The sequence below is a fragment of the Mauremys mutica genome, chromosome 7 (assembly GCF_020497125.1).
Source record: "Mauremys mutica isolate MM-2020 ecotype Southern chromosome 7, ASM2049712v1, whole genome shotgun sequence".
NCBI lineage: Eukaryota > Metazoa > Chordata > Testudines > Geoemydidae > Mauremys > Mauremys mutica.
Window position 1 is genome coordinate 81,470,220 of NC_059078.1, and position 15,353 is coordinate 81,485,572.

Sequence of the window (15,353 nt, forward strand, 5' to 3'; positions counted from 1 at the left end):
ATACCCAGTCCCTCTCAGATTTTGGAAGACACTTCAGAGTCTTAAACCTTGGGTCAAGTGCTGTAGCTATCTTTAGAACTCTCACATTGGTACCTTCTTTGCATTTTGTCAAATCTGCAGCAAAAGCATTCTTAAAATGAACAACATGTGCTGAGTCATCATCCGAGACTGCTACAACATGAAATATATGGCAGAATGTGATAAAATAGAGCCAGAGACATACAATCTCCCCCAAGGAGTTCAGTCAGAAATATAATTAACGCATTCATTTTTTAAAGAGCATTATCAGCATGGAAGCATGTCCTCTGGAATGGTGGCCGAAGCATGAAGGGGCATATGAATGTTTAGCATATCTGATATGTAAATACCTTACAATGTCAGCTACAAAAGTCCCATGTGAACGCCTGTTCTCACTTTCTGGTGGCATTGTAAATGTAAGTGGGGGAATGGTCCTGCTATTGTGGGACACTTTCCTGGCTTCTGCACTACCTCAGTGAAATGGGCTAGCGGAAGGATCTGAGTCCTCGCTCCCACTTCCTTTACCCAGAGGCATAGGCGCTGACTTTACCCAGCGCCGGTGGGTACTCGCACCCCCATTCCCCAGCCCTGCCCCAACTCCACCCCAAATCCTCAGCCCTGCCTCCTCCCCTGGGTGTGCCACATTTCCCCTCAATCTCCCTCCCTCCCAGGCTTGCTGTGAATCAGCTGTTTCTGTGGCAAGCCTGGGAGGGAGGGGGGGAGAAGCGGAGCGGCGGTGCAGTTGGGGGAGGAGGTGGAGCGTTGATGAGCTCGGGGGGGAGGGCCACAGGAAAGGAAGTTACCCAGGGGGGTGCAGAGGAACTGCTCCCTGCCCCAGCTCACCTCCGCCTGCTCCCCTGAGCGTGCCACCGCTCCACTTCTCCCCCTCCCTCCCAGGCTTGTCACAGAAACAGCTGATTCATGGCAAGCCTGGGAGGGAGTGAGTGGGGAGAAGCAGAGCGGCAGTGCCACGCTCAGGGGAGGAGGTAGAGCAGAGGTGAGTGGGGGGGGGGGTGTGGCAGGGAGCCACCAATTTTTCCCAATGGGTGTTCCAGCCCCGGCACCTGTGCCCAGAGGCCTCCCTGCCCTCGAGGACACCCCTTCCACTCTCCTGTCTGGCAGAGTTCTTGTAACCCCAACAAGGCTGGGCCCAGGATTCCTGGGGGGCTTGACCCCCCAACCTTGCTGTGGTCACCTAGCACAGGGGCTAGGGTGTCCCTACTCCGGGGTATTCTCTCTGCACTGGGCACTTCCCTGACCCACTGATTATTACATATGATTTAAAGCAAATACAATTTATTTAATCAGCAATTAGTTTAAGAAGGAATAAGGAAAAATGGGAAAGGTCAAAGGAAAACACATCACCCCACTGTGTGGCAGGGAACATCACAAACAGTGTCTCTGGAATGTCAGGGCAGTTCACAGTCTGTTCCTTGTAGGTCCCAGGCTTCCTTCTCAGGCCCTGGCTGTGCTGCAAGGATGCTGCGAGTTGGACACTTGCTCTGGTGGTGGCCACACACCTCCAGGCTTTGGGTGGTGGGACCCTTCTTCTCAGCGTCAGCCCCCTCTTGGGTTAAGATCCCCCTCTCAGTTTGGCCTGCAAGGGCCCTTGGCTGGGGGTGTCTTTCTGCACTGGGACCTTTGCCCAGGGTCCCCCCTTGGCTCTTCCCAGCTGCTCACCACACCTGGGTCCGGACTGTTCCAGCCCCAGCTCCACCATTCTGTCTCAGCTCCAGCGTCACTCTGCCTCAGCACTGCTGCTGCTGCTGCTCTGCCTCCAGCTCCCTGGGCTGCTTCTCTGGCCCCTCTGGCTCTGGTTGCTGCAGCTCTGCTCCCAGCACAGGGTCTGCTCTCTCTGGGCTGTGCCTCTGGCCCCCCTGGATCTGGCACAGCTCTGCTCCCCAGCTCAGCTTGGGCCCCTGCTTTCTCCTTAGTTCAGCCCTACTCTGTCTGACCCAGGCAATTCCAGCTCACATGGAGGATGGGACCCATCCTGGCCTCCTGACCCCCTGATTAACCTGCCCTCCCTGTCAACCAGGCTGACCTGGAGCGTTGGCCTCTCTCCATTGCCCCTGGGGACTGTCAGTCTCAGGGTCCTGATTACCCATCAACCCTTCCACTTTTGGTCCTGGGAGCTAGCCAACCAAAACACCCCCACTAAGTGTTAGTAAGGGGACAATAGTCCCCTTACATAAAAAAGAAGTGGGCAGCATTATCTCCTGTAAATGTAAACAAACTTGTTTATCTTAGCGATTGGCTGAACAAGAAGTAGGACTGAGTGGACATGTAGGCTCTAAAGTTTTACATTGTTTTTTTTTAGTGTAGTTATGTAACAAACAAAAAATCTACATTTGTAAGTTGCATTTTCACAGTAAAGAGTACTTGTATGAGGCAGATTGAAAAATACTATTTCTTTTGTTTATCATTTTTGCAGTGCAAATATTTGTAATCAGAAATAATAGTATAAAGTGAGCACTGTACACTCTGTATTCTGTGTTGTAATTTGAAAATGTAGAAAAATATCCAAAAATATTTCATAAATTTCAGTTGGTATTCTATTGATTAACTGTGCGATTCAAACTCTGATTAATTGCGATTAATTTTTTTGAGTTAATTGCATGAGTTAACTGCAATTAATCGACAGCCCTAACAGATAGACATACTCCATCTGTGTTGGGCCTGAGTAATTGGACTATGTACAGCAGTAGAGGGAATGCAGAGCTGTTGGACAAGTGAAATGCAGCTCCCCCAAATGAAAGCCAGTGAATGGGCTGCTGTGCAGCATGCCCTGCAGCTATGATGGAAGAACAGCCTCTGTTCTCTCCACCTACTGCCACCATTGGAGCCGCTAGACATTGTCTACCCTCATAATGGCTTCTGAGTTGGCCTATCTGGGGCTTGTATGGGGGCCCTCCCCACTGCACAGAATGAGTCCACAGACACCTCTTTTTGGCTGTTCTATCTGCAGTCCCCTCAATGGTCTTCGGCAGCACAAGGGGTCTTGGCCTGCCCCCTGTACAGGTGAATGTGGCGGACTTGCTTTGGATCTTGTGCCGGGTGGTTGAAGATATTTTCCTTTCACTCAGGCATGTGGAAAATAAGAATTTCAGGCATAGTCAGATCTTCAGTTGGCATACACTGGGGTAGCTCCACTGCAGTCAATGAGCTTGGGCTGATATATACAGGATGAAGATCAGGCCCTTAATTTAAAGGAATTGTGCAAGTCTAACACTGACTTTGCCCAGCTGCAAGGTCAGCCCAAAGCTGAGGCTAATCATTCCAAAGCTATTTTTTGCAAAAGTCAAGAGGTTAACCTTGCAGCCCCAACAGGCTTTGGCACCCATAAGCCCTTTTCCTCTGGGAGCCTGTGACGGCAGGTGACTAGTGACCCAAAACCAGCTTCTTTAAAACAAAGTATTATTCATTCCTTCACCTGAAGGCACATAGCACTCAGAACAAAACAACAGGCCCATATGCATATTCCCCTTGACCTAAATCTTAATCTTTCCTTGCAAGCTTTGGTGAGTTCTAGTCAGCCCAGTTACCTATGTGTTGGGAGAGAGCGCCTGCTCTGCTGCAGCATGCTCTCTGGGTCTCCTTGCATCCCTGCCAGTGCACATTTATACTCTCCGGGGAGCCCCCAGCAACTCACTCAACCATCACCCACTTCTTCCCTAGGCCAACAGCACTTTAGGTTTTAGTATCTCCTTTGATGCTGGGCTCTGGGACAGGAAAAGTAAACCTTGTTCTACTAGTTGAAGCCAAGTAGGAATTATTCCCCAGTCAATAGCTTCACCACTGTTTCTTCAAGGACCCCTATGGACTACACTTTATCCTTGCCAGTTTCATTTCCTGTTTGCGCCCCCTCCCCATAGCCTCCTTTTGATTTAATTCTATGCAGGCCGGCAGGATAATTTCACAGGTAAACTGAAGTGCACTGGGTATCGTTGTTCTGAAGCTTTCGCATGATGGTTCAGCTGCCCTTGCTATTTAGAAGCATTTCTCTAGGGCTAGATCTATTGCTCTTGATCTCTCCTGTAACCGTATGTCCCACAAATTATGCTGTCGCTAATTAGACACCTTTGATGTCTCCAAAGTTACCAGAATTCTCAGCTCTAATTTATCTATTCCCTCTTCTTGTTCTTCATTTTGGGTAAAACTAACAGCAGCTCTCTGAAATCTCTTTCTATCTGGGGTCATTATACTCAAACACCTTTGTCAGCTGGTCCAGTGTTTCAGGCATTATTCCTGGCAACAGCGTCTCTCTCACTCATCCTTTCCCCCAATGAGATAGTAAAAAAGCTTTACCTTCATTTTTTTCATCTTTAGCCCCATGATCTTGTTTCCCCCTCCTCCATGCTTGTGCAAGGTTTCTGTGTGTCTGGAAATCCATTGTTAGCATTCCTAGTGGTGTGACTCCTTCCATGCTGCCTATTTGCTCTCTCTCTAGGTCATGCTTTGTTTTCCTGATGACCATTCTCCCCTGGCTGTGGCTTTCATTAGATTGACTAGTTCCACCATGTTTCTCGTACCACCTATTTACAGAGGTGCTGGAACTGCAGCTAGCATTCAAGCCACGTGCAGACAGATTGACTTCCTCCTGATGCCTGTGCCTCCTCCCAACTCTTCTCTCTTGCAACCTGTGTTCCTGTCTCCAAGTTCCATGCAGGTTGCTACAGAGTAGAAGTGAAAGAAATTTTTGCTGATTTGCACACTGCTTACTTTTCCTGAATGCAGGGAAATATTTTTCTACACAGATCATTTAAAATAAACAGTGCCATGATAAAAAGATGACATTCAGAGCAGGAACAACTTGAGGGTGAGATTCACCACTGTGTCGTGGACCAGCACAAGGTCTATGCACCGTTTGTGACCCAGATATGCTTCATTTTGAGAATTTAAGTGATGCAGGGGCCTCATGCCAGCCTTCTGCACTGGGTGGATTTCCCCAGGGGCATCTCGCCAGCACATATTTGCTTCCGTGCCACCTTTTGGGGCTGATTTAAGTGCAGCAAGATTGATTATTACAGTCACTGTATAAAGATTCCTTTTCTAGCAAGGAAGCCAGTCAGTGCTTTTCAAGGCATTGAGAGGCATTTATGAGCACTCACCTAGCCTGAACCCTGCACTGTCTATGATGTAATACAGCGGTTCTCAACCTCTTGCTTTCTGAGGCCCCTGCAACATGCTATAAAAACTCCACGGCCCAGCTGGGTCACAACTGTTTTTCTGCATATAAAAGCCAGGGCTGGCATTAAGGAGTAGCAAGTAGGGCAATTGTATGGGGCCCCACATCACTGGGGGCCCCACAATGCTAAGTTGCTCAGGCTTCAACTTCAGCCCCGAGTGGTAGGGTTCAGGGCCCCAGGCTGCAGTCCTGTACAGTGGGGCTTCGGCTTCCTTTCCTGGGCTGTAGAGAGTCTAACACCGGCCATGCCTGGCAGACCACCTGAAACCTGCTTGCTGCCCCCTCCCCCCAGGGTGCCCCGGACCCCAGGTTGAAAACCACTGCTGTAATACATGTAATAGTAAGGTCCCTAGCCCTGAAGAAGTCACAGTTCAATTGATACCGATATTACAATGAATAAGGGCAGTGTGTGTGTCTGGGGGAAGGGGGAATTAACGTGGTGACAAAATATTGTGTGTAGTGAAGAATTATTGGAAAGCTGTTTGTGTGAGAGAGAGAGAGAGAGAGAGTATGCATGCACATGCTGTTTTTAGGCTGCCATCACTTCACTGCAGCAAATACCAATCCCGGTCCCTCCTCAGGCCGTCTGCACTGCCTCCCCAGATCACAGAGAGAAGGCACCCCCAGGGCTAGGGGCTGCAGCCTCTCCCCCTCACTCACCATAGCTGTGCTTGGTATCTACACCAAACCCAATCTGGATCTTGCCAAAACTATTCACGGCCATCACCACATGGGGCAGCCGGGGTAGGGGTTGAGGAGGCAAGGTTCTGCCAGCCAGACATACAGTGGGTGTAGAGAGGGCACAGATTGGTGGCAGCAGCAGCAGTATCTATCGGGGGAGGGGAGAAAAGTTTCTGGATGGATACAGCAGGCGCTGGGAGCGGCTGTTCCTGTACGCCCCAGGGAGGCATCATGGTGGCAGCAGCTGCTCACTCACATGTGGGCCACTTCTGGGTTTATATCCAACACCAAGATGTCCACTGTCATTCTCCCTGCCTGACTGCATACATATCATAGCCAAGGGAAGCCCCACTTTGCCTTGGCCAGGGGGGCTCTGGTTTCAAGGGTGCATATGCTATGTGGCTTTGGCTGGCTAGCAAAGGAGGATTTGGTTCAGGTGTGCACGTGCCTCTGTGTCTGCCACCAGGTAGCAGCAACATGGACTGTCTGAATTGCCCAGATTGGCCACAAGAAACAATTTGTACCCCCAATACTTGCCTGTTGCCAAGGGCATTTCAAAAGTAGCCCAGCAAGGGGGAAATTGCCAAGGTTTTAATTGAATTCTTGGATGTTTGCTTGATTTTGGTCAGCCACTGGGAGTGCCACAATGGAGCTGAGTGGTGGAAAACTAGGCCAAATGCAGTGAATTTTCAGACGGCACATGAAGGAGGTAAATGAGTGGCTAAGTGCCCTATGAGAGATTGGGCTGTTCTAGGCCTTGAAGGCGGAGTGAAAAAGGGACAATCATGAATGGGAGGTGACAAAGGGAGGATGAAGGCAGATGAAACTAGCAGAGTAAAGGAGGAGCATTAGGAGACAAAAGATGGGATATAGGCAGATGTATCAACAAGCTTGCCAAAGCTGGTTAATGTGATAGAATATGTTCATGAGAACTGTTGGTATATTTTTACCCTGCCGTGAGTTGCTCAATGGCATAGGAATGTAAAATCAGCCCAATGCATTTTTTTAAATATAGATCAAATTTTCCTTACACTGATTGACTGAATCACTCATTCAAATCATGATATTAACTTAATGCATAAGGAGACAGGGTTATTATGTGACCTCATTTACATGTACTGTAGAGTTAGTTCAACTTTTAGCTCCAATGTTTGCTATTTTGGTTGCGTTAATGAAAGCACAAGAATGTGTTTCAATCACATACTATTCAGCTGGCAGCTAACCAAAGGAAATAGTAATGCTCTTGATGGCACTTTTTAAAATAGCAGAGAAACCATCTCAGACAGAAATTAACTATCCTGCAAGATTTTGTGGTCCATAACGTTCTTCCCCAGGCTCCAAGACTTTAAAGTAAGATGAAAGTAATACTTTCCATAAAAAGTAGTTAAACTAGCATACAAATTTTTCTAGTTGTAATTTTGAGTGTTGTACCAAAACAGAGTAGTTATATAAGCATTAAATTATACATTAAAGAAGGCTGATAGACACCAAATTACAGAGCTACAGTATAAGAGTTCAGTTACATAGATAACAACAGTTATTAACATTTTTTGTTAAAGATTACCTGCAAAGCAAGAAAAATTGTGCATGCCATTTTTTCATTCCATCTGATGTATAGCGAGAACACGAAATAAATTAAACCTTCTCTTCCTTTCATCCCTTCTCCCCCCAAAAAGTACATATATATGTAGAACAGCTGGAGATGCTGCTTGGTTTTTACTTTAATTGCAAGTATCAAGTCTTGTCTTCTCTGTTTTTGCTGCAGACCTTAGAAGTTCTTTCCTTAGAAGGCCAGAAAAGTGGAGTGGAAGTTGTCAGTCCTCAGCTAAAAGGGTGGTGAGTTGAATCTTTCACTAGAAATGTTTTTCTCTCAACAGTTTGTTAGGTGTTTGAGTTAAGCCAGTAAACAAAAACAAAACAAAAGTACTAAGCATCCTGCATAAATATTGTCAAGTATCAGAGGGGTAGCCGTGTTAGACTGGAGCTGTAAAAAGTGACAAAGAGTCCTGTGTCATGCGTCTGATGAAGTGGGTATTCATCCATGAAAGCTTATGCTCCAATACTTCTGTTAGTCTATAAGGTGCCACAGGACTCTTTGTCGCTTTTTGCATAAATATAGTTTCTCTTCTCAATTGCTCAGGTTTTATTCCCTTGTTGATGTCATAATCTTACTTATTTTCCAGACATCTACAGCCTTGGAGGAAAAGCAGCCTAGACAAGATTTGAAATTCTAATGTAAAAAACAATCACTACCGAGTGGCAAATGTTGATATTTAAAAATAGTGCCTATGGTATGTTTCCAAGAGTATATATTGCCAGTAGTTGCACAACTACCTTTAGGGATACATTACAAGCAAGGAAGTGAGAACAATACTATACAACATGGCAGAATGTGTCATTTTTAATCCTTAGAGCGGTGAGAACAACTATAGATGTCCTCATGTTCTAGTCCTTCTACTGCCCAGAAAGAGGGTGACCTCTATGCCCACTCCTGCTCCTCCCTCAGATCACTGGCGATCTCTATATAGAGAGCTTAAACCATTTCAGTGTCCAGTAGCAAATGCACTGGAAAAGCTTTGGCGAGTCAGCCATGAATCCTTAGCTGGCTGCACTCTACTATCTCCTGCTTAGTTTTCATTCCCAGCAGTAGCCAGGAAGGTAACAGACTCTGATCCAGAGCCCACTGAAAACAATGGGAGTCTCTCCACTGACTGTGATAGGCTTTGGATCAGACCTGCGATGAGGCAGTGCTGTCCACCCATAATTGCAGAGTAGTTTGAAGAAGAAGAGATAGCACACACCCATCTCAGCATGGGATGGAACAGGTGAAAGAAATCCAAAAAGATCTGCCAGAGTTGAAAGTTGAAGACCGGGGATCACACCTTTAACTGGAAGTTGTCAGTCAATGACACTCATGCAGTAGATCTGCAGCAGGCCCGTATGACTTAACACACACATTTAAAAAAAACAACATTTAAAAAGCTGTACTGTAATATGTAAGAAGCTTCTGTTCTTTTTTTTAATCTAAGTCAGTGTGAACTCAATGCCACTAACTTCAATGGGTGCTACCTGAGGTCAGCACCTTGTGCTGGTGCTCATCACCCTGCACAGAAGGTCCTGACTGTGAAAGACATCAATAGGTTTTTAAAATGTGCTGCACAGATTTCTTGGGAAGAAAAGTGTATTTTGGTTTTTAATGCAGAATAGTAATGCCCAGAGATTCCAGATCTAAAACTGCATTTATTTATTTATTTATTTAGCTTCTCTAAGGATCGGTTACTTTTCACAGACTGAGATGTCATTAGCGCATGTTCATCTGTACTGAAGTGTTTAGCCACAAGAGATGGAAGTAGAAATGCAGTGATGTGTTTTTGAAGCCTTTTCAAATGTTTATATGACTTGCCAAGCGTCTGGTTGTTCTCCAATGTAAAGCATGTCACTCTTTCAGCAATTATTTTCTTAAAAAGGCACATTAACATCCCCAAATTTCAAGTGAAGAGCTATGACCATATGTCTCAGCTCAGCTGATGGTGGACATGCACAGTTTCATTCATCATCTGCACAGTAAAATGAACATGGCCAAAAGTTTCAGGTGTGCATCTCAACTTCTCCAAAATCCATGGATAGCCAGATGCAGGATTTTTGTTTAGAGCACTACAGAGATGCTTGCTTAGAATTAAGTTGGTATCAAGACCTGAACTGGATTTAGGGGTTTTGTTCTAGCTGATCTCCATAGGCCTGTTGAGGTCTCATTTGTAGATTGGAGGCATCAATTTTCAGAAGTGATTAATGATTTTGGATGCCTCTGTTTTTGGGAGCCCAATCTCAGACAGCTGAGCGGGTTCTGTTTTTCCATGGTGGGTACTCAGCAACTTCTGAAAATCAGGCTGCTTTAAGATACCTTAATGTTGGACATTGCAAAAATGACGCACGCAATCATGGTTTGCATTTGTATTTCCCCCTTGACTTAGCCCTAAACTCACATCACTTTAAACTCTGAGAAATTAATCTAGAGGCTAGATAAAGCTACAGAAATGGCAGGGCTTTTGATTTTCAGAGAGGGGGGGAGGCCTCATTCTGGTTTTGGGTTTTCAAAGTCAATTGCTGGCGAGGTTTGTGCCTGGGATCTACAGTTCCAAATAGCCAAAGTTGAGGCCTGCTGATGGGGAGGCCTTTGATAAAAGATTCTGGGTTTGTCTAATTTTTGTATAATGATGAACATGAAATCTGTCCTCTTGTGTACAGCGCTTCAAATATAAGGTCTATAAACATTTGTTTCTAATCTTATCTGGCACGCACTCACATTGTGCAGCGTTAAAGTCTACATACTCCGCTTCCATGGGAACAGCCTGAAATGTTTTTGTTCCCTTTCTGAAGAGCAGACATAGAACCAGTTGGCCACAAGATGGCGCTGTGTACAACGACCTTCCTTGAACAAACAAAAAGCCTTTGGAAAAATATTTCATGAAGTGTTTTCTAAAACACTTCATATTTTAATTCTTTCAAGAAAGCATCACACAATAGCCAAATTTAAAGAGCAAGCACTGTTGAGTTCCACTATAGCTAAGGGTCTGTCTGCTTTTCCATTATAAACCCTTTGTTGAAGGATTTTATAACTTGATTACATAAATATGCTCTCAGTTGAATAATAAGTGGGGAGGAAAGAATTAGTGAAAGCAGATCAGCCAATTTGCTTCAATTTACTTTTTAAGAAAGCAAGAAGTCAACAATATTAGATAGAGCAATGGTTAGAAAGGATTAAGTTTTCCCACACAGTCCGGTATAGCGATTCAGTCAAGTGCTATCCCACAGCTGGGTCTCCCCAAAATAAGTTTTACCAATTATAAATTGTGAGATGTTTTTTCTTTAGCAAACACATTGAGAGCAGCAAATCCATTTAATGTGTGGACAAAATCAGATCAGATCTGATCTGATCTGCAAAGCTAGTCTAAATGGCCACCACCACCACCCTCTCCACATGTGGCTATCTAAAAGTCCAAAGTCCCATCCACTTCAGTGGTAGAAGAATGGAGCTCTAAGGTAGCAGTGTGGGATCAGGGTGTTGTACAAACCTACTCAATAAAAGGATATTAAATGTTTCTCAGTAGTGGACTTTGTTTTTGGAAACTAAGAATGATGGAGTGAGATACACACAGATGATCACTTTTCGTTTTACTACACTCACACATGCAAAGGCAGTTCAAGTTCTATATAGCATTCCTAGCATTTACCTGAACCCTATGGCCCCCATGTGCACCACCATAAAATGAGTCTTGAAGTCACTGGACTGGCAATTCTTGCATTTTCCTCTGAAACTTTGGCTTCTGTTCACTCTAGGAGGCAGAAGTTATTCAGATAAAACTGAACTATTGGTCCTACTTTCTAGTGGCTTCAACTTGAGTTTTTGTTTTGTTTTCTATTTATTGACAGTTGATAGTTCTACTCCGAAACAGGATCTGTTTTTCATTTAGAGCCAGCTTTTAGCTACTTTTACAACTGGATTAGTCGAGATGTAAGGAGGTCAAATAATTTTGAGTCCATACATTGTTTCCCTAAGTAGCACTTACTGATTAAGACAGAGCTTACCCAAAAATTCTATCACATGCTCTGAAGCACTGAAATGCATGCACCCTGGGGAAAGTGAAGAGGACTCTTCCATAGGGTTTGGGGAGATGATCTTCAAGATATCTATAAGAGTTTTGCCTAGAGACTGCAAGGTTTGGTTCTACAAGTGGAAGTGGCTGAATAGATTTTGAACCTAAATCTCTATGCTTTATGTGCGTAAGGCGTTCCACGATGCCAGTCACCATAGTATCTTAGGTGTTGCTCTGCTCAGTGTTGCAAAGCCTAAGTTTTATTTTCAAAAGTGACTTAAGTGCCTACATCACCTAGGCCTTGCAACACTCAGCAGAATGATGCCTAAATATCTTTACAAATTTAGGCCCTATTTCCTGTTAAACTTTACTTTTTAATCTCACCTTATTTTGGAGCCTAATGCTAACTAAATGAGGCTACACAGAAAGAAGAATGAAGCAGCTTAGAATACTTCCAGATGCAGCAAAGTAATGTCCTGGATTTACATAAATGAAAATGTGTTTAAGTCATGGTAATTCTTTATGACTGTGTGGCAGCCAATAACCCTTTTAAACGTTTCTTTCCCCCTGTAACTCCCAAATGGAGAATTAAACTTCTGTAGTTGGGGCAGCTAAAAAGTGTGGAGTTTCTTGAGAAATTATTCCTTGCCAGAAACAATACATTCTGATGTAAGTTTCCCTGCAACATTTTATAAGACTTCTCTCTGCAGGGATTTCAACTTTCAGCAGATGCCACTGCAGGATTGCTTGAGGATTCTCAGAAACCCCAAGTCCTGGTTGTACTATGAGGAAGATATGTTTATTATTTGATGAAAGAAACAAGCTAATTAACTCTTTGAACTACAATAAACATTCACACTAATTACATTTAGGCCTTGTTAGTATTTACTGGCCAAAAAAGTTAGGCTTTTGGCAAATAAATATTTAACTGAAGAGCCCTATTTCTGTCCGTCAGCCCTGTCCTGTTTCTTAATATAAAATTGACTAAGAACGATACGGAGAATTACAAAGCTGATGGCTAGAAATATGGAGATAAAATTTCAGGCTTTTGGAGCTTAATACTTGCCAGTAAATCTTGACCTTAATTTTGACAGGCTTTTACCACTAAATATCAGTTTACATGGGAAGCCCTACTTATGGTTAAGGAACCGTGTGTTAACCTGATCCCCGGATGGATCTAAGTGTACCATATTAATAATCAATGCATCTTTAATTTAAAAAGCATGATTATTAATCGTGTTTTCTTTTAATTCATGATCTACAGCTAATCATATGAATTGTAAATAGCCCATTTCAGCATCAATAGTGAGATCTCTCCTGCCATGGGAATTTTTAAAGTGACATTTAAATTCATCCCTTCCCTATGGCTTTTATTTAAATATGTATTTTGACTTAGTATTTACCAATACCTTACCTTTATACTATTACATGATTACAGGTCCATTAACTTATCACATTTGACAATTTGTTTATTGAGTAGAACTACTATTTTACATCTCTTGCATGGAAAAAAAATATTGTAACAAACTCTGATGACCTTCTAAGTTGTCATTGTCTAATCACTCCCAGTTTGAGCAGACCCAAGCAATAGGACTTAACTGTGCTCTGATTTTTAAAAGCAGTCTCTGCTTCCAAAGACACAATTTTGCACCTACCGTTAATAGTACATGCAACTGCCAGTACTTAAAAATTGAAATGCTAGAGGTCTGTGGTATCACTTGTGCCCACAATTAATTCTGAGAGCAAAATTAGACCTGTAAAAAGGGGACAGTGAGGCCATTTTGAGACTCAGGGTCCATACCGCTATTATCCATTAGCCTCCAGTACAGGGGTGGGCAAACTTTTTGTCCAGAGGGCAACAGCTGGGTATAGAAAGTGTATGGTGGGCCATGAATGCTCATGAAATTGGAGTTGGGGTGTTGGAGGAGGTGAAAACTCTGGTTGGAGGTGCGGGCTCTGGGGCAGGGCCAGAACTGAGGAGTTCAGGGTGCAGGAGGGGGCTGTCGGCTGGGGCAAGGGAGTTGGGTGTGGTGGGTGAGGGCTCTGGCTGGGGGTGCAGGCTCTGGCATGGGGCTAGGGATGAAGTGTTTGGGGTGCAGGAGGGTGCTCCGGGCTGGGATTGAGGGGTTCAGCGGGTGGGAGGGAGATCAGGGCTGGGGCGGAGATCAGGGCTGGGGCAGGGGGTTGGGGCATGGGGAGAGGCTCAGGAGTGCAGGCTCTGGGGGGCAGAGGCTCCTGGAAGCAGCGGCATGTCCCTTCTCTGGCTCCTACATGGAGGTGAGGCCAGGCAGCTCTGCACACTGCCCTGTCTACAGGCACCGCCCCTGCAGCTCTCATTGGCTGAAGTTGCTGGCCAATGGGGGCTGCAGGGGTGGCACTTGGGGCAGGGGCAGCATGCAGAGCAGAGACCCTGGCTGTCCCTACACATAGGAGCTGGAGGGGGGCATGCCGCTGCTTCCGGGAGCCGTGTGGAGCGGCCCCCGGCCCTGCTCTCTGGCTGGAGTGCCAGAGTGGGGAAAGCCCCAGGCCCCACTCCCCAGTGGGAGCTCAAGAGCCATATTAAAATGGCTAGCAGGCTGGATCTGGCCCACAGGCCTGTTTGCCCACCCCTGTTCCAGCATGACGTGCACTTAGTCATATTTCTCTTAAAGGTAAATGTTGTTGTCAGACAAATTGTGTAGCCTTTCAGAGACGGATGACCAGCACTGTCAGCTACAATGGGCCAAGTTAGACTTAATAATAATGGCCAAAGTGTAAAGGGAATGGATCAAGGATAGATGTGCTTGTCACAGAAGAGGGTGGTGAGGTTGATCGACAGATGTCTTCAGACTCTTGCCTCCACTTACTGTGTCCTACAGAGAAATAAGAGTTATTTCAAGTCCTCCTGCCTACTAGAATGGAGTCTAGCAGAGAGGGGTATAATATAAAAAATCAAAAACAATGACACCAGCTGCATTAAACTTTTCACATGGCCTGTACAAGATGTACTCGATGATTTTCTAAATATCTGTCTACTTTAGACTACTATCTTAGAGTTAATTTGGCAACTTTTTCAGCTTTCCAGAACTAAATCAGACATGCTGTCACTCAGTTCTTGGTGCTTAGCTTTTGGAAGATTTTATGTTTGTTAATAATTGAATAAGAAGAATTTGCACCAATTTTACTGCAGAGCTTTTCTTGGGCTTCCTCCCCTCCCAATTGTGATTTTGTGGACCATCTTCTTTCCTGCTCACCATCACTTAACATCCCTGTGGCAACTAAACCAGTTACCATGGAAAAGTAATACCAATATATTCACAGGATTTTTAGTTGTCTTTTAAAGCACTTTAGCAGCTGGAAGTAAGGAGCAAATACCCTATGACTAGCTAGCTCTCTGCAGACCATCACAACACCAAGGATCAGAGTTTGGAAACCTCTTGTTATGGGACATTAATATGGCCTTCATTATGCTGATGAAGGAGCAATACCTCATCTAATGGCTAACCCACTTTATGTTTTATAAGAGATAAGGGAGTAGTGTGCAAATATTTTAAATCCCTTCCTAATTTAGTTCATTATAGTAGATGGATCAAAGTACTCAGCTGTCCAGTATTTTCACACCTCTTTATTCCCATTCTAATTAATCCTTATGCCACAGATTAGATTTGAATAGTTTTTAGGACCTACTTGTGGTGGATGCACAGAACTGTCGTTACCAATTTTGCAGCCAGCAGGAACTCATGTTTTAATCCTGTACTCCAATCCTACTTTAAATTAATTTGAGACCTGACTCCTGTTGTCAGGGTCCAGAACTGGGGGTCTTCAATTGCATGAAGTAATGCAAAGGTAAAGTGCCACAACACTGAGTCCAATATAGCAAGATGGGCAATGAG